This window comes from Protomyctophum parallelum (genome assembly GCF_964188405.1).
Source record: "Protomyctophum parallelum genome assembly, chromosome: 11".
NCBI lineage: Eukaryota > Metazoa > Chordata > Actinopteri > Myctophiformes > Myctophidae > Protomyctophum > Protomyctophum parallelum.
The window spans coordinates 30,785,214-30,806,735 of record NC_139707.1 but is presented as its reverse complement, the minus strand read 5'-3'; the positions used below and the strand labels follow the sequence as shown (position 1 = coordinate 30,806,735).

At 42.7% G+C, this 21,522-nt stretch overlaps 1 protein-coding gene across 1 annotated transcript in view; it reads right to left on the bottom strand.

Annotated features, from left to right (window-relative positions):
* thsd7ba (thrombospondin, type I, domain containing 7Ba) overlaps nt 1-21,522 on the bottom strand; it is a 255,663-nt gene that overhangs the window by 233,253 nt on the left and 888 nt on the right. The window lies entirely within an intron of this gene.

The window sequence follows — 21,522 nt, the reverse complement described above, 5'->3', positions numbered from 1 at the left end:
TAACCGAGTGCATCTGATCAATAATTATCTGTCGCTAGTGCTGACTGATGTTCAAAGTGGTCCTTTATAATCTTAACTCAATTGTCACCGTTTGGCCTCATCGAGTCTGTTCATTAACACATAATCCACTCTTCAGCCAAGCTGAGTTCTCAACTGGCATAGCTGTTAAGGGCTGATGTCCAGTAAGTAATATTACATAAAATGAGTCTGTTTAATGTCACACCTTTCCTTATAGACAGAATTGCAGAATTGATGCTCTTGCTTTGGGGTGTAATTTCAAAATAAAGTAAAGAATTTTGGGCATGGCATTAGTTCGAAGTGTGCTTGAGCAAGACAATGTACCCCTAACAGGTTGGGTTTCCTTCACCGTCTGTGTGTGTGTGTGTGTGTGTGTGTGTGTGTGTGTGTGTGTGTGTGTGTGTGTGTGTGTGCGTGTGTGTGTGTGTGTGTGTGTGCATGTGTGTGTGTGCGTGCGTGCATGCGTGAGTGCATGCGTGCGTGCGTGCGTGCACAATCACAATCAATCGCTGAATGTTCACAGAATTATTATTATCCAGTATTCCACCACCTATACAGTATTAGACCTCTGCCACTGCTAGGAGAGCACATCTTAGCCTTTACGTTTGTAATGATTGATTGGAGCGAACCCCATGTTGCTCCACTCACGGTTAACCTGACCCACATGATGGATAAACAAACAGAAGTCATACATACAAATGCAGATTAAAAGTGATTAAATTTGTCTTGAAAATGGGTCTAATCTCCACAGTATTCACAGGCACGGGAGTTATTAGCCTAAAATGGGGCCCTGCTGAAAAATCAAGCAATATTGTCTTTAATATGCAGCTTTAATATTTGAGTGAAGACATAAAATATTGATTTAAGAAACCTCTCCCAGGTCTGAGCATGATTATGTTAAAGAATTTGCTGATAACACAGATTTAGTCTGCATGTGCCAAAGAATACTAATTGAAGGCTTACAGTACTGGTTGGAAATTATATATTTCCGCACCTCTATCAGCATTTAAGGTAGAACTATAGTGGCATATCTCGGAAAGATAGCACATCTTTCCTTTCCTTGCACCTTGTATCATAATTGAGTTTGGTGGCGTGGCAGCGTTTCCCACCAGACTAAATTACACATTAATGCTAGTTATTAAATCTCACACACTAGAGGACTAATTGCTGGACTAACAACCCTGTGGCGGGAAACACACGATATGCCACATGACATATGGAGCACGCAATCTCCGGCACTGCTGCACAAGGCAGCACTTATTTGATTGTGTCTTCCCAGGATAAGACAGGAAGGGGCAACAGCTGAATGCGGGAGTTTATTGAGCATTCCGTCTCCGAGGTGAACCCAGGGCTGGCTGGCATCACAAAAGCAGAGACCTCACCATGGCCAAATCCAATCAAATGTTTGAGAGCTGACAGGTACAATCAGTCAGGGGCTGATTGTGGCTCAAGAAAGGTTGGGAAGTAAAGCTAAAAAATGAGGAAAAAACCTTTTCTTTCCTTCTGGTTTGATGCGGCGACTTTTATAGACGTATGGGTGAAACAACCGTGGTGAAAAATGACTTGAAACGGATCAGGGTGAAATTGAAAATACAATGTTTCTCTTTTCGTTCCTCTGCTATCGTGATGGTTGGCTTTTATTGCATCATAAGTGATAAATTGAACCAATCTCTGGTTCCTACACGACAATTTGCTTGTAACGCAGCAAGTATATTTTTAGAGGCAGCTCCAATAATACAGTAAGTGCAAAACCTAACAAGCTTCCTTTCTTTCAGATATACTGTAACTATCTCATGGGGAGCATCTCATGGCAGTGCCGTCACATTTATATCTTGAAATCTATACTCCGAATGACTCAGAAGAACAGACCTGAGACGTGCAGGATCTGGGGCTGCTGTATTGATACTGTGGAGAGATACCAGTGCCAGCATCCTCGTAGCATCAATGGCTCTGATTAATGGCACCTTTAGGGCAGGGACAGGATTAAACACACAGAACGGAGACAACCTGTGACTTGCATGACAAAATACAGTAACAGATTAGCAAGAAGTAGCACTCAGGAGCACCATCCTTTACAGGAGATAAGTGCACGTATTGGAGATCTACAGTATCATTCTACTGTATGTTACCCACTAGGAAATGTGAACACAGAGCATGACAACTGGAACTGGATAAGGAGTTCTTGCACCTACGCTGGCGAGAAAGATGGAAGCAGCAATGTTTTGCCAGAGCGAAGACAACCGCCCATGCATCGTATAATCACAAGTCAATGACTGGAATAACTGTCTAATGATTTTCCTAATAGAGAAGATAATGTGTAATCATAACGATATAATCCTATTATTGAGCCATTTCATTAGACCATGAAGGCCAGCTGTTTAGCACAGGGACTGTGCTCTATCAACTGTTGGCTCTATCAAAGTGCATACAATGACATTCATGGCCAGATGTTAATAAGTCTGATGAATTGTTTATTTCACAGCACTGTTTGCAAGCGCACACTAAAGGTGTATTAAGACATCTGATGAAAAGACAATTATATATGCGATGATAAATCTTACTGATGGTGCAGTTTGTTCATCAGATCTATAGCAATGTTGGTGGGCCAACTGCTAGTGGTAGTAAACCTGAGCCACAATCAATACACACACTAATCTAGACTTGCATGCCTTCTGTGGCATCTACGGGCAAGTCTGGATTTTTCCTGGCACGTCAAGGTCAGTGATAATATCAGTCTATCCATTCCACAAAGACAGCAACACAAAGCAGATTAATGATTTTCTGCTATGCCTCATCCCCTCAGTACCATTTTAAGACAAGAGCTTGAAAGGGCTGTGACACTAATATATATAGCATGTTTCAAACTAACGTCTTACCTACATACACAGCTAACATGCTTGATTAGTAGTGAATCTCTCTGTACTTCAGCTGGTGATGTGTGCCATCATCATCACTGTGTCATAATTGTATGTAAACTCCTCACAAAAAGTTAGGAAATTTAACTTTGCTCAATTATTTCTCCCCTTTAATAATACCAATGTGATATAGTTTTTGTTGATTAATCACCTTTACAACGAGGTATACATCTTGTCATTGTTATTATTTTTTCCAACCAAGGTTCATGTTTTAGGTTGTTATTAGAGAGACTAAAAGATGGGTGTCAATTATTTTCCATTTGCTGCTTTCTTTCATTTTAACGATTTTAGCTATTTTGAACAGGGAGAGTGGGGGCATTTGAACTAAATATGTATTCTTTTAACAAAGTTTTACAGCGATTTCTTACATCTGGCCACAGTAGTTGTTTTCCGTGAGTGGAACAACTGACTGGGGTTTATAGGGCTATAGTAAATAATAATAAAGAAATCGTCGTAAAATTTAAAAATAAATAAATAGAAAATAGAAAATAAAATAAATGAAATCGTTAAAATGAACACTCAACTTTTACATTCTCTAATAACAACCTAAAACATGAACCTTGGTTGAAAAAACCCAAAGTTGTCCTTTAAACTATCCCACAGTAATACGGAAAAAACAACACATATTGGCCATTTCTACACTTAATTAGCCTAATTTAACACTGAGTGCTACGGAACTCAGTAGCGTGTGGAAGATCCATACATAGCCATAACACTTTGCATGGAATGGGTCGGTGTCTCTCTCTACACCCGATTCACTACTCTCTGAGGCAAGACAGAACATCATTGAAGGCATCAATGCAGTAAGATATCGGGATGAGATTCTGGAGCCAGTGGAGATCCCATATCTTCAGAATCTGGGACCACGTGAGCTCATGAAAACTAGATGACCTGTTCTAGCCCTAGTCATACTTACGGCCTAACCTGATTGGCTCCTCTGGCCAATGGGACACCAAGCAACGGCAAAGCTGCCCTCTAGCCAATGGGAAGGGGAGAGGCAAATATCCCTGGCAGGCTGCAGACAGACAGTGCAGCGCAACACAGTAGAGAAGCATGATCACAGTCACACAGTCACTCACGGGGTGACGGGGAAGGAAGAGTATCGATATAGCTAGTACTCGATATAACTTCAAACCAAACGTGTCTGAAACAGCGCAGTGCAGCCAATGCAAAGCCACAACGAAACAGTCATTGAACCACGCACAGAACGTCGGAAACGAACACAAACAGCGCGCAAGGTTGTGAGTTGTGCCACACAAATATACATATTACTAAAATAATAATCAGACTAATATGGGGGGGGGGGGGGGAGAACACAACGGAGACACCGCTTCTTTCACCTGACAAATGACATGTTATGATCATTTCTTGTTTAAGTGTGATGGCCCACTTTTTGAGAGGCGTGCTGCTAGCCCCTCCTATGCACAGCTTTGTGTGTGTGTGTGTGTGTGGGGGGGGGGGGGGGGGGGGGAGGCGGAATTCACAGTTTTGTGTGTATGAGCACGGAATGTGCTCAGCTGATTGGCTGATGATAATTATGATGATAAGAGCGACCCTCACTGCACACATTTGGCAAATTTGTCAAATCCAATATTTTGTATGCACCTTCGTCAAACGTGCTTTATAGCCTACATCTAAAACACGTGGCACTTTGCCAGGGTTATTGCATGCGTGACATACTGTAGCCCAGGGGTACTCAACTGGCGGGACCACCTCTCTGCGGACCCTAGGACCCTTTTTCTTTTGCATCAGGTCAGGCCAGCAAAAAAAAATCTCTCCTAAGCTCAGGCCAGGCCAGCCACAGTCAATTTCAATTCAATTCAGGCAGTGTTGCTGCAGCACAACTACATTGTGTGTCTTATGTTAATGAAGGGAAGAAGTTAATAATATAAATAACATCAGATGGTACATTTCTCATGTCCCCCAAGGGCCCCCAAAATTCTGGCGCGCGCTACGCGCGCGCGCAGTGTGATTTGGATTTGGAGTTCCACTCCGGGCCTGCACTCTGCACCCCATTATTGGTTGGTTGGAAGGGGATCTGATTTGTATAAGCTTGGCTTGACCATACTAAACGGGCATAGAGCCCCGCTCTCCGATGGACGCCGCGCATGGGACCGGACCTCTGTCTTATTCAAAAAAATATTTGTGGACCTTCATCATTTCTAGTTGAGGACCCCTGCTGTAGCCTCTCTCTTCCTCTCTGGGATATTGTGTGGGCTATTTCTCTCCTCTCCCTTCACTTCCAAGCCCTCCCTCTCTCCGCTGCCCTAAGCCTTCCTCACTTTATCTGATGTACGCTGACGCCAGGGATCTCCATAATGTCCATATAGGGCTGTGAGGGGGTCATCCCTATGTTCCCCAGGTTCTATGTTCCCCACTTACCTTAGGGTTTAGGGTTAGCGTTTGGTTTCTGGTTTAAGAACTTCAGTGTTTTGTACTATGTACAGTATAGTATGTATAGTACAGAACAAAGAATGTTTGTTTTTGTCATCTTTGTTGAAGAGTCTGAGCAATTATGTTTTATTTTATTTTATGCCAGTGTTAATTTTTAGTTGGCTAAGACTAGATAGTAGTCTAGGCAGGCCTAGACAGGCCTAAAGTTCAATGGATTGTTAAAAGGCTGAGCTTAAATCAGAATTTGCTACTAAAAGTCTGACAGACAGACAGACAGACAGACAGACAGACAGACAGACAGACAGACAGACAGACAGACAGACAGACAACTATAACTTTCCCACAGGTCTCTCTTTAAAAAGACCTCCATCTCAATTAGATTAACTGCAAAAACGGACAAATTAAAAAAGAAATTCTCTAAAATGATAGGCTAAGTTTCGCCGTGCATTACTGAGCTCAGTCTGATTCTAGTGATGGTGGAGATACCCAAATCACTCTCATACCAGCTACCAAATAAAGCCGCGACACCTCGCACATTCTTATCAGGCCAGTCATCACAAAACAATTAGGAGATTTTCAATACCAGGAAGCCTGGAAACTTTGTCAAACCCATCAAAGCCTTGCAAAATACTGTCTGAGACATCCAGACTAAAACATGTGAATCAAAGCAGGGGGCAAGGCAATCACATTATACAAACACGTAATGTGATATTCTAAGACTGATATGGTGAATAATTATGGTATGCATGGTGTGGTTTAGCATACAGGGCTGCAAATAACAATTATTTTCATAAAAGACAAATCGGGTGATTATGCAAATGATTCATTGATTAACTTGAATATAGTTCTTATTTAGCTATTACCAAATGTATTTGTATATTTTAGGTTGTTTTAGGCATGATCTAACTAACAATAAAGTTAGTGCATGGTATTTATTGTAAATCGCTCTGGATTAGCGTCTGCTAAATGCCTAAATTGTAAATTGTATGGTTCTTTTTCTTATTCACTATTCAGCGGATGCAACAGCTGTAGGTAGTGTACCTCAGACAATCATGACAGTATTTAATTGCAGTATTGTAACATAGTACCTACAGGGGCATGGGTCATGACATGACAAGGCGATGGATTGTGCAGTCCATCTGTCTACCGAGCAATCTTCGTTCCTACTCTCACCTATGGTCTTGAAGTGTGGGTCATGACCGAAAGAATAAGGTGCGAATACAAGCGGCCTAAATGAGTTTTCTTCGACAGGGGCTGGCATCTCCCTTAGAGATAGGGTGAGAAGTCACGCGAGAGAGACTCAGAGTAAAGTCGCTGCTTCTTCGCTTGGAAAGGAGCCAGCTTAGGTGGTTCGGGCATCTGGTCATAATGCCTCTGGGGCGTCTCCCTAGGGAGGTCCTCGAGGCACGTTTCACTCGGAGGAAACCCCGGGGCAGACCAGGGCACATTTGGAGGAATCACATCGACTCACTGGAACGCCTCGGGATCCCCCTGGAGGAAGTTACTGAGGATGATCTGGAGTCTGGAGCACTCTGGTGGAGCTGTTGCCCCCGCAAAACAACTACGGATAAGCGGTTGAAGATGGATGGATGGATGGACTTTAAATACATTATTTTTATTTTATTTTATTTGTTTGACTAAAACATGACTAAAAACCTTTTGATTTTCCGTAGACTAAAACTAGACAAAAACTATCAAGGATAGAAATGACTAAAATGTGACTAAAAGTAATAAGCATTTCATCCAAAAGACTAAGACTGACTAAATAAAAAAATGCCTGCCAAAAACCACACTGGTGAGAAGTTCAGTCACATGAGAGACTCGCTGCTTCTTCGCCTGGAAAGGAGCCATAGCTTATGTGGTTCAGCTGTTTCCAATGCTCAAGTCTATTGTTTCTATGGCGTTTTGTGCATGTGTGTGTGTGTGTGTGTGTGTGTGTGTGTGTGTGTGTGTGTGTGTGTGTGTGTGTGTGTGTGTGTGTGCGCGCGCAATTTTTTTTGTTGTAAACCTTTGAAATATTGTTTAAAAAAAGGTGGAGGGGGATAATTACTGGGAACCACTGAACCAGCTTTTACCACAGAGAACCTGCCTATTGGTTGATCCTCAAATTAACTCCACACGATAAAACAAAAACAAAAGTTGCAATCACGCTAAGTCTGTCAAAATAATAATAATACAAAAAATCATATGCAGTATGGTATAAGGAGCTTGTCGAAAACAACGGACAAACCTCCCGTGTGTGAATGAAAGATTTCATTGTTTTCCCAAGCTCTACCCCTCTAGTTGTTCTAATTAATCCCCGGGTCCCTGGATCATTTAGCCTGGCGCTCCCACAGAATAGAGAGTCTGACATGATGGAGAACAAGTGAAGTGTTACAGTGGCTACTGCAGCTGTTATCGCCGGCCAGAGCTGAGACCTGAGAGAATAATTTAGGAGTCGTTTTCATATGGAAATTACAGTATGCATCACCTCTCTCCAGAGCGCTGTCTGACTCACTTCCTGCTGCTCTAATAAAAAAAGAAAACGCTCATAGGAGCCCGTTGAGTGGAGTGTCATTTGGGACGACTCCAGGGGAAAAAAGAAACGTTTTGAACCGTACCACATTCTCAATATAAAATGATGAGGCAAGCCTGCGAGGGGCTCTTAACAGAGAAAATAACCTTCTGCCATAGCTATAACTTTAAGTCCCATGGGGTCAAGTGAGACAACGGCGGGGACAGGCTGGAGATACTAAAATAAATGTAACATAAAAGCCATTTAATAATTCAGGGGAATTTGTTCACAGCTGTTATCCCACTAATACAATCATCTCATTGATCCGCAGCCTATTGAGCATCACAAAGTCACATGAGACGTCTGTAGTCTAGTGTAAATGGTGGCACATGCTAACATTTTATCACCAGCAGTCGCATGCTTGAGAATGGCATGTGAAACTTGTACCAATCTCTCTGAAATATCATTGAATATGCAAGAAGGCAGGTTGAACACTAACTGAAATGAATGCACTTCTGCTTGGTGACTGAAATGACTGCTTGGTTGACTATTTAAATTAAAGTTATGTTATTTGGAAAAGATGCAAGGTTTGGGTTATATGTTTTCTCCACATTCTATGTGTAATTTGAGAACTGGATGACCTGGAAATTGTTTTTGAGCTGTGCACACTCCTTTAACTGGCCATGTCCGTCTGTCCGTCCCTGTGTCCGTCTGTGCCTATGTCTGTCTGTTTAGACTAGGACCCCTTACGACCTAATGACCCCTGCAGATGCCGGGCCATTCACACTAAGCACTCACCCATTGACCACTGCAGCACGCACGCACACACACACTTTTTCTTTTTCAGTATAGGACTTCAACCGTGGCAGCAGAAACAAACTTCTTCATTACAAGATCACAGTTAAGAGTCAACGTTCCATGGCGCAGTGTCTCAGGTTCACTCCCCTCTGCAAAGTCTTGTTCTTGAGCAATACACTGCATCCCTCGCTGCTCACTAATTCACTTGATTAATGGATGGAAATGAGCTTTTAGCTAAATCCGGCATATTTACATGACATTTTTTGTATTGATTGAAATGTTCATTAATGTGCACTGTCCCGGAAACAAAATAAACTGAAACTCACAATGTGTTGTCATTAGATAATGTTGATCAGCATCATCATCACTGGATGAATTTCGAGTGATTATTAATCATTTAATTATTGTCTTCACAGATCCCCCGCCCTGAATTGAGACAAATAACAGTCTAAAAGTCCAAAATGTATTCTGACCCCTCCCCGAAAAGGCCTAGCTGTCCTTACCCCTTATCCATAATTTATACATTATAGATAATTAGTGTAGACTGATTGTCATTTGTTCCATCTGCTATATATCATTACATTGTATGTAACGTTAAAGTTTACCTACTGTACCCTGCCTGCTCCTGAAGACTCGGTTTATTACAAAAAAGGGGGCATAAACTTGCAAAATAAGGACAGCAACCTTAGGGACACGCTGGCAGAGAGAATATGTCAACAGCCTCATAATCGTAACAATCAGTGTTTCGATTCCAGTTGTGTTGCATGTCCTCCTGCCATCTCTGCCAACAGTATCATCTCTCGCTACTCTCCTGCACGGTGGGTGAGTGAGCGAGAGAGCCCAAAGCAAAGCGCTACAAACACTGACACAACACGCAAACAACCTGAGAAAACACATGCAAGGATATGATAATACATACTGTACACAAAGCATTTCAGAAAATCGCTTCACATTGACAAAGGAAAAGCTAGATTGAGAAAGCATGCCCTGTCAACAGGGACAGAAACAAGCCACAAATTGATTTTAACACAAACAAACTGAGCGCCTATTAAGTGTGGGCCTTCACCCTGCCAAGAATATTTAACCAAGCCCTCAGTGCCAGGCTTTTTCATATTTACTTACGTTTTAAAAGTAGTCACAGAATATTCATCTTCACTACGATTGCATCCCTGACCCCGACCATTCACTGTCCGATTACCAGTGTGAACTGAGCGGTGCAGGCTGCTCAACAAAACCGCTGGCTAGCTGCAGTTAAAGTTATAGTGCTCAGTGTCAATGGCCCTTTAGGCTCAACAGTGCCACTTTAGGTGGCACTGGCACAGACATGTGTGTGTGTGTACAGTATGTGCATTACACACACATTGGCTGTGGTTAGGCACCGCTAAAAATACCCAAAAAAGAACGTGGAACGATACAGGAAGAGAGATTTTAACATGTCATCTAGTGTAAAAACAAAAACACGTCAAAACAAGTGATTGGCACACATTCCAGCACTTTTCTAAATGCTTGACGTGTTATAAGATTGGCAAATGCGCTTCATCAATTTGCTAGTGTTTGGTTCAATTCAGCACATTTCGGAAATGCCTGTATTATTAGATTGGTAAGTCTACATGTCTTTTCTTAATCTGGTGGTGCTGTGTCAATTTGCAGCACAATTGGCTCTCTCGGCCACAGTACTCCACTACGAATAAAGCCAAAAAAGAAAGAGGGGAAAAAACAGCAGCATCTGGAAAGGAGTAAGCACCAGCATGTCCTGGCACTCTCTCATGGCTGAAGCTTGACCATTGGATCTGGTGTTTTTCCCCCATCCAATTATCTGGCGCACAGCCAAGAGGCACTCGGACTCTGTGCCCACGTAAGGAAAGAGCCAGTGGCAGTCATTATCCCATTGTTTGCACACAGTCTGTACTAATTAGATGCAAAAGAGTAAGGGGAACTGCATCTAGTGGCACTGTGGAAATGGCAGCGCAAATGAGGACAGAGAGACGCGTCACATGACCCTGCTGCTGCTGCAGGTTGGAGTGTAATGAAATAATGAACTGCCAGGGGATCTTCTCCTGGGGATAGCACAACACAACAGCCGTCTGCTTTTTTTTCTTCTAAAGCAGGCCAACGTAGTAGAGACGGCCAAGGCCCGTCGCGAAGGACCCGCATCACACTGATTGTACACACCAGGTTTTGAGGCACTAAAGAGAATGTAATCAATAGGATCGTGGATCTTACAAAAGGGTTTAAACAAGTAAAAATACAACATAAAACACCAGGGAACAACACTACACAAGAGCACAGTTTTCTGTGGCGTTGTTGGCGAGTCTCTGACTGAACTTGGCATTATGAGAGGAAGAATTGTTATGCCTTTTCATAAAAGCTGATTTGCCTCTGTGGGCTCTTTGACTGGGATTCACCGAGTACACACTATGATCACTGCGGTCTAGCAGCCTGCAAAATACCTAACATTATAATTAGGACATAGCATTACGACTAGACCACATCTGTCAATTCTGATAGAACCTTTGGTGAAATTTAGTCAGCCGCTGTTTTGTGCTCGCTTTCTGAGAACTATGCAAAACTGTCTCTCAGGTCTTTTGATAGGCACTCAAACAGGAGCATGTACTTCAAATAGGGGTGCAACGGTAAACTGAACTAACCAATTTAATTGATTGCGAATAATTGATCCCTATTTTCAGCAAGTTATAGACGAAATGTTTAAAACATTCTCTTTTTTTCCCTCAGATCTGCGAGCTCACACTTCTGAACTTGTGCTGTTTTAATTATGTTCGATTGACACCATTGTGCCGTTATATAGAATAGTACTTTTAAGTGGTTAATCGATTCGTTGATATAATAAATACAAAAAGAAAAAAAATACACTTCTTGATTATTTGAGTGATCAGGAAAGTAACCGATAGAATAACCACTAAGAAAATAATCGATAATTCAATATTGATGTCAAATCTATGGGCCAGAAAGTGTCATGATAGGACCATACTTGATAGATATGAGGCATTGCTTCTCATTGGACCATAAAGCTCACTCGGAGGACTCCCATGAGCCATATCTTCTTAAGTTCTTAGAGTGAATGCCTGTCAGTCTTCCACCACAAGAAGCAGAGAGGAGAGAGGGAGAGAATACAGCACAATACCATCACTAGCTTACCAACTTCTTAAGAAAAGTTAAACCTTTTCCTCATGCACAGCACACAAAAGTGTCACATTTTGCGTAGCGGCTAGGTTACTATGACAACGGTACACAAAAACAAACGCACGTGAGTGAGAACGCAACAACAGCATTTCCCAATTGCCTCAAACCCACATCCATTTTAGCTGCTACAATAATAAAGAAATTTAAACTGGACTCACCAAAATGCAGTGTCTCTCGTTAAACAATATAAACAAGAAAAAATCCACCAGTTGGTCAATAACACAATGCTAGGCTGTCACTGTCCTACCGTCACCTCATTGTTTTAGGTTTGCGTTTAGCATCAACGTGGCAAGCACTGGGAAAAAGACACGTTCGCTTGGAGTCCTGGTGGCTGGAATACCAGCACCGATTTTTTTGTCAGTATCTTCTGTGTCATACTGCCATACAATTGAACGACAAGCCCGTTTGGCAGCCACATGACTTGCTGCGGTGTTGTCGCTGCCATGTTTGTTTACATACTGACGGATTTTGGGGGTAAGTAGGCAGTGTGTGTGCCAGCCGGGTCACACACTGCTGCTGCTTCTGGCCCGGCTGTATTATTATATTTGTAATTTGAAAAAGAAAAATGTACATTGGTGACTTTAATATAGCTTAGATTAGTAGATTGTGTAGGCCTACAAAAAAGAATAAACACACACACACACACACACACACACACACACACACACACACACACACACACACACACACACACACACACACACACACACACACACACACACACACACACAAACACAGGTAGATATTCAGATGCCAACCTGAGGTCTCATTGTAAATACCCTCACATGAGTGTTGTGTACTTGATTAGGTATGCATCTGAGCGTGGGTGTGTTTACTCATCATAATACAGTGTTTATAATGACGGTAATTAATAGATGGAGGGAGCGACGCAGATAGCCGAGGAGCTTAGCAATTCCACGTTCCTTCTTGCATGAAGAACTGGCCTGCACATTGGTTCTGTGCCAGACTTTTTAAATAATGGGATGGATAAAGATATAGGCCTACTGTGTAGCAGGTCAGTGAAGATAGTCATTTTAATAATATCCCGCCATTGCTTCAGTAGACAGAAATTGTTCAGTGAATCAAAATATGTCTGCATGACATTGCTGAATATTCTCACTTCACCTACAGAGACTACGTCAGTGAGTGAGTGATTTATTTAACGACATACAGCCTCCTCCCTCCTTTAATGATGACATCAACGTGCGTGATACCTTTCTTTCTCCTTGACAATACACACTGTGACGTAAAGTCTGTTTGAAGTCGAAGGCGCTTGCATCAAACCGGACAGTAACCTTTGTGCATATCAAAGCGACGTCACATCAAATCAGACAGACTGCAACCACAAATTTGCATCACAGGGATATAGAGAGAGACAAAGCGGGGGTGGTGGTTGGGTGGTGGGGTAGCAGCATGTTTTTGCTAGAGGTCGCGTGTTCTCTTCAGGTGAACGACCCCCTTTCCTTTCTCATCACACGTAATTATCGCTGACACCACAAAGACAGAGGCTGTGTGGAAAAAAGGGAAAGTCAATTTGAGAGAGTGAAAGAGAGAGAGAGTGAGAGAGAGAGGGCGTGGGGGGGGGGGCTGCATATTGCTGTGCTAATTCTATTATGTGAAGTGAGGAGATTGACTGAATATGGCCAGTGATCCAGAGGTAATGGGGGTGATGGAAGCGGCAAAATCGAGGCTCTGCAGCCGGCCCACCACCCCCCTGCTGACTGACGGCTGAACAATCTGCCGCAGGGAAAGCTGACAGCCAGGGCTATTGTGACGGCTTCCTTCAGCTGCCTGACAGGTGCACACGACCTGAAGAGTAACCTAAGTGGTCAGTCGGAAAGATCCGCCGACAAATGAGCCGGGCCACTTGACAAAGACCCTTGAGGTAAAGACGCCGCTCTCCAGCAACCTCATTTGTATTCTGATTCAGTTTTTGGACTCGGGGGCAATGTAATTGAAAAGTGCTGTTGCGGGGTCAGAAAATCCAATAGACTCGAAAGAGTGTTTGTGTTCACGGTAGCAATTTACCCCCCGTCCACCCTCTAACTTTCTACACAAAGTGAGATGTCGGTCACTTTTAGCCCTGCAAGGATGCACACATCCCGTGTACATTCAGACAAATACAAACCCAAACACGGATCACCAACAGGGAGCAGATATCACCTATCCTGAGTGATTTGACCTTCAGTCGATGTCCATCTGTAGTGTTACTGTATGTCAGTGGAGGACATGAGATCAGGGAACCACTGGACACTCTCAACAAGACTTATGTTAATGTATTCGCCAGCCTGCTGCTGAACACATTGGGTGGTCGGTCACACATGGCATGCACGGATGTACGTGAAGGCAATCCTGCAAACACAAACATGCACACATGCATGCAGCGAGCAACAAATCCCAATTTACACATAGACATACATGTCTATGTGTCTCAGTACAGTATGAGTTTAAAGTAGGAGTTTAAAATAGCATTGCAAGGGCACAGTTTTTTTTCTCCCACTCCCCTGAGCACCCCGAGCCAAGTTGCATTGTTCCTCACATGTTAAATATGCAGAGGGTTACTCGTATATGGATGAATCATCTGTGCATATTCAAGTGGAAGAATATTATGCATATCATATGCATGTGTCTACACTAACTGAGATCTGAAGATGCATGGTACTGACTTTATCTGTGTGTCATTCAGTATCCTTGAGATGATACAATTATGTAGCAAGCTCACTCAAAACAGCTCTTCTGGGACCATTGACAATGCAACAGGATCCTATTAGTAGAAGGGTGTCATTGACAAATAGCTATCTGGTGTCTTTGTCCTTTCATTGTGTCACATCGGGAGGCACAGATATCATTCTGAGGGCTAAATATGTATGCAGGGATCTGTCTTATTCCTCTTTCATCTCTCAGTAACAAGCTAAGCAAAAAGAAAACAGAAAACAGAATTGCGTGATGTGATTCTCACTGGGATCAAAGGAGACCCACAGCTTATACAGATAGCCCTCCATTGTTAAGGTAAGATTTTGGTTCTAGAATTGTTTTCTTTTCTTCTCAAAGTGCCTCGCGCTTCTCCTTCAAGCTCAATCAAGATCAGAACTATTGATTATGCTCTTCAGTCGCCTGTTGGAAATGCTATTAGCATAAGACCGAGATCAATATCATTTTTCAACGCTGTAAATTTCCATACACACATACGAGCGTCCCTTCTTAGTTATCACGGCCATGTCTGGTAAAAGGTCCAACCGTCCAATCGATTTGATGCAGCAAGGCCCATTTGACCGGCTCTATTTGCTTGAACAGCATTACAGCATTATAACAAGTTCCTGGAAACTATATGCACAGCTATTTGATGCGGTAACTGCACTTATGTGGGCTGTAATGGTTGGAGCAAACTGCCTGTGATTGTGGTAATAGGCTGTAGGGCCTGGGATTAAGAACCATTCCAATTCACCCTGTAGGTGGCGGGCAAATTGCTGTTGTAAATTATTTGCTAGTGACGCATCGCATTGTACTGTACTGTACCATGTAAGCTTGTCACATTTGTAATTTAATATTTTTTTTAATATTAGGGTTACCATATCCTCTATTTTATTTTAGTATGATCTTTTCTATTGATCTACTACTGTCAAGCTGATGAACTTAAATGTACAGTAAGTTTTAAATATGTACATTCTGCAGTGCACATTGATAATTTACCTTCCCTTCATCTCTATTCACTTCCTTTTGTGCACAACAGTGATTTCAAAAATAAAAATAAATAGGAAAAAATCATATTTGATTTATGCTCCATTCCACTTTGCTCCGGGACATTCTTCGAGTTTTACTTCTTTCAGTTAAGATTTATTTATTTAGATTTTTTTGTTTTTGTTTTCTCCCATGTCACTGATCTGCAGTAACCTTAACGGCATGATTGGTGTGATTTCAGATGCACAATGGGCCATGACCATGGGCCAGAGGGAGGTGGCTGGAAAAATGAGAGAGAGGGGGGGGGGAGAGACAGAGAGAGAGAGAGAGAGAGATTTCAAGTAACTCAAGTAGGGTCCAATCGATAGGAGCCAGTGGAAATAGGTGCTCCATAAGCAACATCACCAGATGAATCTGTAAAATGAAACTCTCTGTGGACAGATGAAATCATCCCACGGGGGACACATAACTGGATGGTGAAGAGAGTTCATGCAGCCACTCTGGCTTGAGCATCCTGGTGTGGCAGACGGGGTCCATTTGCCAAAGAAACACTACTGCGCTCTGTGCAAGATGTAATGTAATCTCTTGGCCTTGTTTTCTGTTTATGTGCTCTGATAGGCTTATAAAAGATTAATTATCCCCATGAAATCTCCTCCGATGTCGGTACAAATCCCCCTGCGATGCATCACACACATGCAGGCCCAATACATTTTTTTCTTCCATCCTCAAGCAGTAGTTGCTCCTTTCCATTCTGGAATGTTTGTTTTGTAAAATCAAATCTTGTGCTTGTACTCACAGGGGAATGCTATTACCTTGACCAGTGGACTCTCACTCACACACCAGACCCCCCCCCCCCCCATCCCCTCCCCCCCCACACACACACACCCACGCACAAACAATTACGCACACATGCACACACACACACGCACACGCATACACACACACACACACACACACACACACACAAAACTCCGCCTTTCAACGAGTTCTGACATGCCACCCTCATATTTCAATCAATAGTCGGGGGTGGGATGCAATTAGTAAGCCGGACGGGTTGCGCGAGTCATGTGACAGATCAATCGAGCAGCGCGCCCAGGCACTGCCGCTCGTTGTGGTGATTCACGGCCCAATAGTTTGTCCCCCCCGCCTCAGCTCGGATCCGTGCCGTCGATCTCCTTTATATGAAGCATTCAAGGCTGGGAATATGCATCCGTCAAATGTCCCCCATTACTCTGGCTGCCTGTCACACCTGGGGTACCTCAGCCCACAAGCAGATGAGGGGGGGGGGGGAGGGTGGAAAGAGACAGAGTGGAACTGTCAAGCAGAGAAACCTCGACGGGACTGAATAGGCACCAGCCTTCTTCCATTTCTCTGGCTCTAATTTCCTGAAAACGTGGATATTTTTCTGGGTCCCCAAGCTGAACGGCGGGTTAATGACAGGGGCCTGGTGTGAGGGAGTAGGAGGAGAGAGGAGTGGGGGATAGCTGAGACAGCATTTATTTTGTCCCCTTTTCCCACACTTCTGTAAAGTTTGACCATATTATGGCTCTTTGGGTACCTGGTTACATTGTATAATATACTGTACATACATAATATAAGTCGTATGTACGTAAGGAGTACATATGTAGTACATAGTAGGTCAGGGTATAGTTGCTGTCGGACAAAACACGTTTATCTCCGTATTTTATGTTTTTAGGTGTTTTTTTCTTTCATAAATGAACCCCCTATTTTATAGTTTGACAGTTTTTGTTGCCTATAATGTATAATCCCTAGTTCAGAATAGGAGCGTAAGTGTTATAAATAAATAACTAATTAAAATTAAACTAAAGGAGCTTGTGACTAAACAATAACCACATTGGATTAATTCCTGAAAAGTAACTGTTTTGTAGTAACTGTTTTGGACACACACACACACACACACACACACACACACACACACACACACACACACACACACACACACAGTAAATGTGTATGAAATAAATCATTTCACAGTATACGCCATTATTATTGTGCGGTACAGGTGATATGCTGTTGTTGCACATAACTAGTGCACATAACTCAACTAATCAGTGTTGTTTTCTTCAGGCATAACGATAACGTAAATGACTACATCAATGCCCCTTTTTCCAGGACTAATACCTGACGTTGACAAACTAAACAATAACAATCAGGACAAGACTGACGTTGACTGAATGCATGACAATGTTGTTTGTGCAAAAAATTTCAGAAATGCTGCTGCTGCTACTACTGCATCCTGTCCTTCTTGGTCACGCCCATCACCTTGCATGCATGCACGCACGTCGTCGCACGCACACACACACCCTCCGTTACTTTACTCTTTCACACATGCACGGCACGTGCACACAGTCGACCATGATGGCGGCGCCCGCAGCGTCAACGGGGCTTGGTATCCGGAGAAAACGACACGACTTGTCACTGTTATTTTCATTATCGTTGTGTTGGTTATATTCTGATGTAATTTTCATACTACAAAATGCCCAATAAATACAGTATGTTTAACAGGTTCAGTCCATCCGACGTGCCCCCACACGTCATAAGCAATCCAATCGACGGATTCAAAGGACATGTGTACACGTCCTAGCGCATCTTCAATGATATAAAACGAGAGAAGAATATTCAGATCTTTTTCCTTTTTGAGTGGTGCAACCACTCCAAGGAACAGCAATGTCTGTGTCTATGTGTGGTTAACCTATGTGTCCGCCTATGTGTTGGTTAATGAGCACCAGTATAATGAGTACCAGTAGAGGCGCTGTTGTGCCATGCAGAAACAGAGAGAGAGAGACAGTGCTGCACTGTTGCCTGCTAATGAGAGAGAGAGAGAGAGAGAGAGAGAGGAGGAGTATGAACACGATGGATTATTTAGCGATATTATGGAAACGAGAGCAAGGTAAGCAAGCAAAAAAATATCTCAGTTTTTTTCCAGAACAGAAAAGTTTAACAATAATGTATCTCTTGAGAGTGTAAAATTAAACCAAAATGACCCGTTCTTCTTACACATTGGATGGCAATTGGATGATTTGAGGCATTATGTTCAAAAAATGTGTTTTGCAAAAGATTACCTGTTGGTGGTGCTATTATAACAGGCCAATGTGAAAAGGGTGGGATATAGAGACCAGCGGGTCGCGGATGGCCGCAGTTGCCGCGGGTGAACCGCAGTTTATATGGGTCATTAAAATATATTATAAATTAATATTGAATAAACCGCGGGTGAAATAATGCTGGAAATAAATTAATGGCATCTATCTATAGGCTTTATAGCTTTTAAATGGAAATAAATTAATGACATCTATCTATAGTCTTATAATATAGTTTTTAAAAGGCACAAAATCTCCGCATGCGTGCGTTAGTAGTATTTTAATATTTTCCATTGGGCACAAATTAGACGCCTATATTGGCTAAGGAAGGACCACAACAACGAGTGGTCTGCTAGCTGCTAGGTTAACAGGCAGCTGAGAGTGTGAAAGAAATTTACAACTAACTGAAACAGAAGAGAAGAATATAAGTATGGTGTGGGACTCGGTGCAATGGGACTGCATGGGAGCGAGGGCTGGATATATGCCACATGAAAAGACGTTTGTTGCGATGTGAGAACGTGAACGGCAGCCTTGTTGCCATGGAAATGGGAATATACAACCGTAACTTAACTGTCGGCAGTGGTGAGTGACACAAGTTATAAATAGCAGATCTACAAACTCACAGCATGTCTCAGCGAACCAGCGACGCGCTGTGAGCTTGTAGATTGGCTATACTACTGTATACAGTATACACAATTGGATTAATTAATTAATTCGGTCGGATAACTGGCGGATTATAAATATGCGGATTCGGGTGACAAAAAAGCTCATCAGCTGATCTCTAGTGGGATATATTCCTCAGCCTAGTAGGAAAGTCTGTGAAAGATTTCAAGTAAATTGCACGCTGCGTTCATGATTTGAGGCTTTTTGTTCAAAACGAGCCAATCCTGCAAACTTTGAAAGCCAATGTTAGCCAATTAGGATGGAATATGACATATCGGACCGATCCGTCTTGAACACATGACTATAGAGATACTGTGTAACGATTTTCGTGATTTTTGGACAGAAAACGGACGCACACACGGACAGACTCACACACGGATGGAGTGCAAAACATACTTTCTCCCCATGCCTTCGGCCTGGTGGAGACGACAATACTGCTGGTGGACTGCTGGAGGAATGAAGGGAAAACAGCACCCCCTAAAGTCACAGATCACAGAACTGAATGCTTTAAGTCCATTTTCTCTGCTTGCTCTTTCTTTTCCACTACTCGACTTTTTTAGACCCATTGCTGTTACGTTCGGTTCCCTAACGTGTCTCTCGATAAACAGCAGCAGCTCACGTGTCTGCTGTAACATTAGCAGAATGTTTAGCAGTCATCTATTTGTGTTCATGATAAAGTGCCACGTCGCGATATGTTATGCTTACATACCCAGCCGACCGCAGTACGATCACCGATCGTGGGTTTTACCCACCCAACATTGAAACATATCTTAATTACGTCACCATCAACACCCAATTAGGGATCACAGAGGACAGGCCTACATACATACCATACATACGCAGCCGACCACAGAACGTGCACTCTCTGCTTGTGCAAGTAACTATCAAGGGTAGAAATTACTAAAATATGACTAAAACAACTAAGCATTTCGCCCAAATGACTGAAATGTGACTAAAACTAATAAGCATTTCATCCAAAAGACTAAGACTGACTAAATCTAAAAAATGCCTGCCAAAAACAACACTGCTACTAATGTAACTCCACCAATACACATCTTGAAAGCGAAGCTTTCCCTCTAGTGTTGCAGAAGCAGCATGCATGTTCTCTCACCTCAACAACCAATGTCTTTTCATAATCACAAAGCTATTTCTCTCTCCTTTCTCCCCGCCGTCCTAGCAGGCGTCGCAAACTCTGTCATGAATGAAATATAAGCACACAGTTGTATTACTTATGAGGTCTAACACAACTTTGCTCTGAGCTATTTTCGGGACTCATTTAAATCCCCATCATGAAAAATTCCTATATCCACAGACGCGGGCTAGGGGAAATTAGTCTTCAAGGAAACTCTGGCCAAAGATGAACTTGAGAGATTGGTTATCAGCAGCGACCAGCTTTCAACCAACCAGTAATACCTGCATCAATCATAATGGTAGAAGGCTTCATACAGAAGCACCGTGAGGAAATTTGAAGCCTGCAGCCAAGTCCATCATGAGTCATGGTTTATAAGTTAGGGCCACTGTGCTTTCACTTATGAAATGTCCAACTGCAACATAGCGTCACCACATTATTTATCAACTGCAACATAGTGTCACCCCATTATTTATCAATGACTTCAAAAGGCAAGCAATGCTTGTGCTTTATTTCTCAGATCTCCTAAATGAGAGCTATAGCGAGATGGTGAGAGAGAGTAGGCTACTGTGAGAGGAAGGTGGTGGGGGGGGGGGGGGGGGGGGCTACTATGTCATTTATTCCAATTAGCCACAAATTAAGTTTTAAAGAAATGAGAATTAAGGAAAACAAAGCTATGAACATCATTGAATAGCAATTAGAACCTCCAACGTGACCCAGCCCTTCCCGGTGTCACTGTCACAGAGGCAGCCGACCGAATGTAATTATATCCGTTTCCTCCATCTCTCCTGCACATTAAGTCTTAATGTTCCATGCACACATAGTTAAACCTTGTGTCAATTAGTCTGCAGCAAAAAAAGAAAAAAGAAAATCAATTGTAAGATGGTGGGTATGCTAGAAAAAAGACACGCACGCACACAAGCACGCACGCACGCGTTCTCCATTCATTGTCAATGGCATTTTTAAAGTTCAGATAGCACAAACAATAAAGCTGTATATAGGAGGGGCTAGTGCACCTCAAAAAGACACATCTCAACAATCTGTAAATATACAGCGGAGGGTTCCTGACACAATCTCCCGGATCAGCGGCTAGATTTAGTCCAAATCAATAGACAGCGGACTCATTACCTGCTG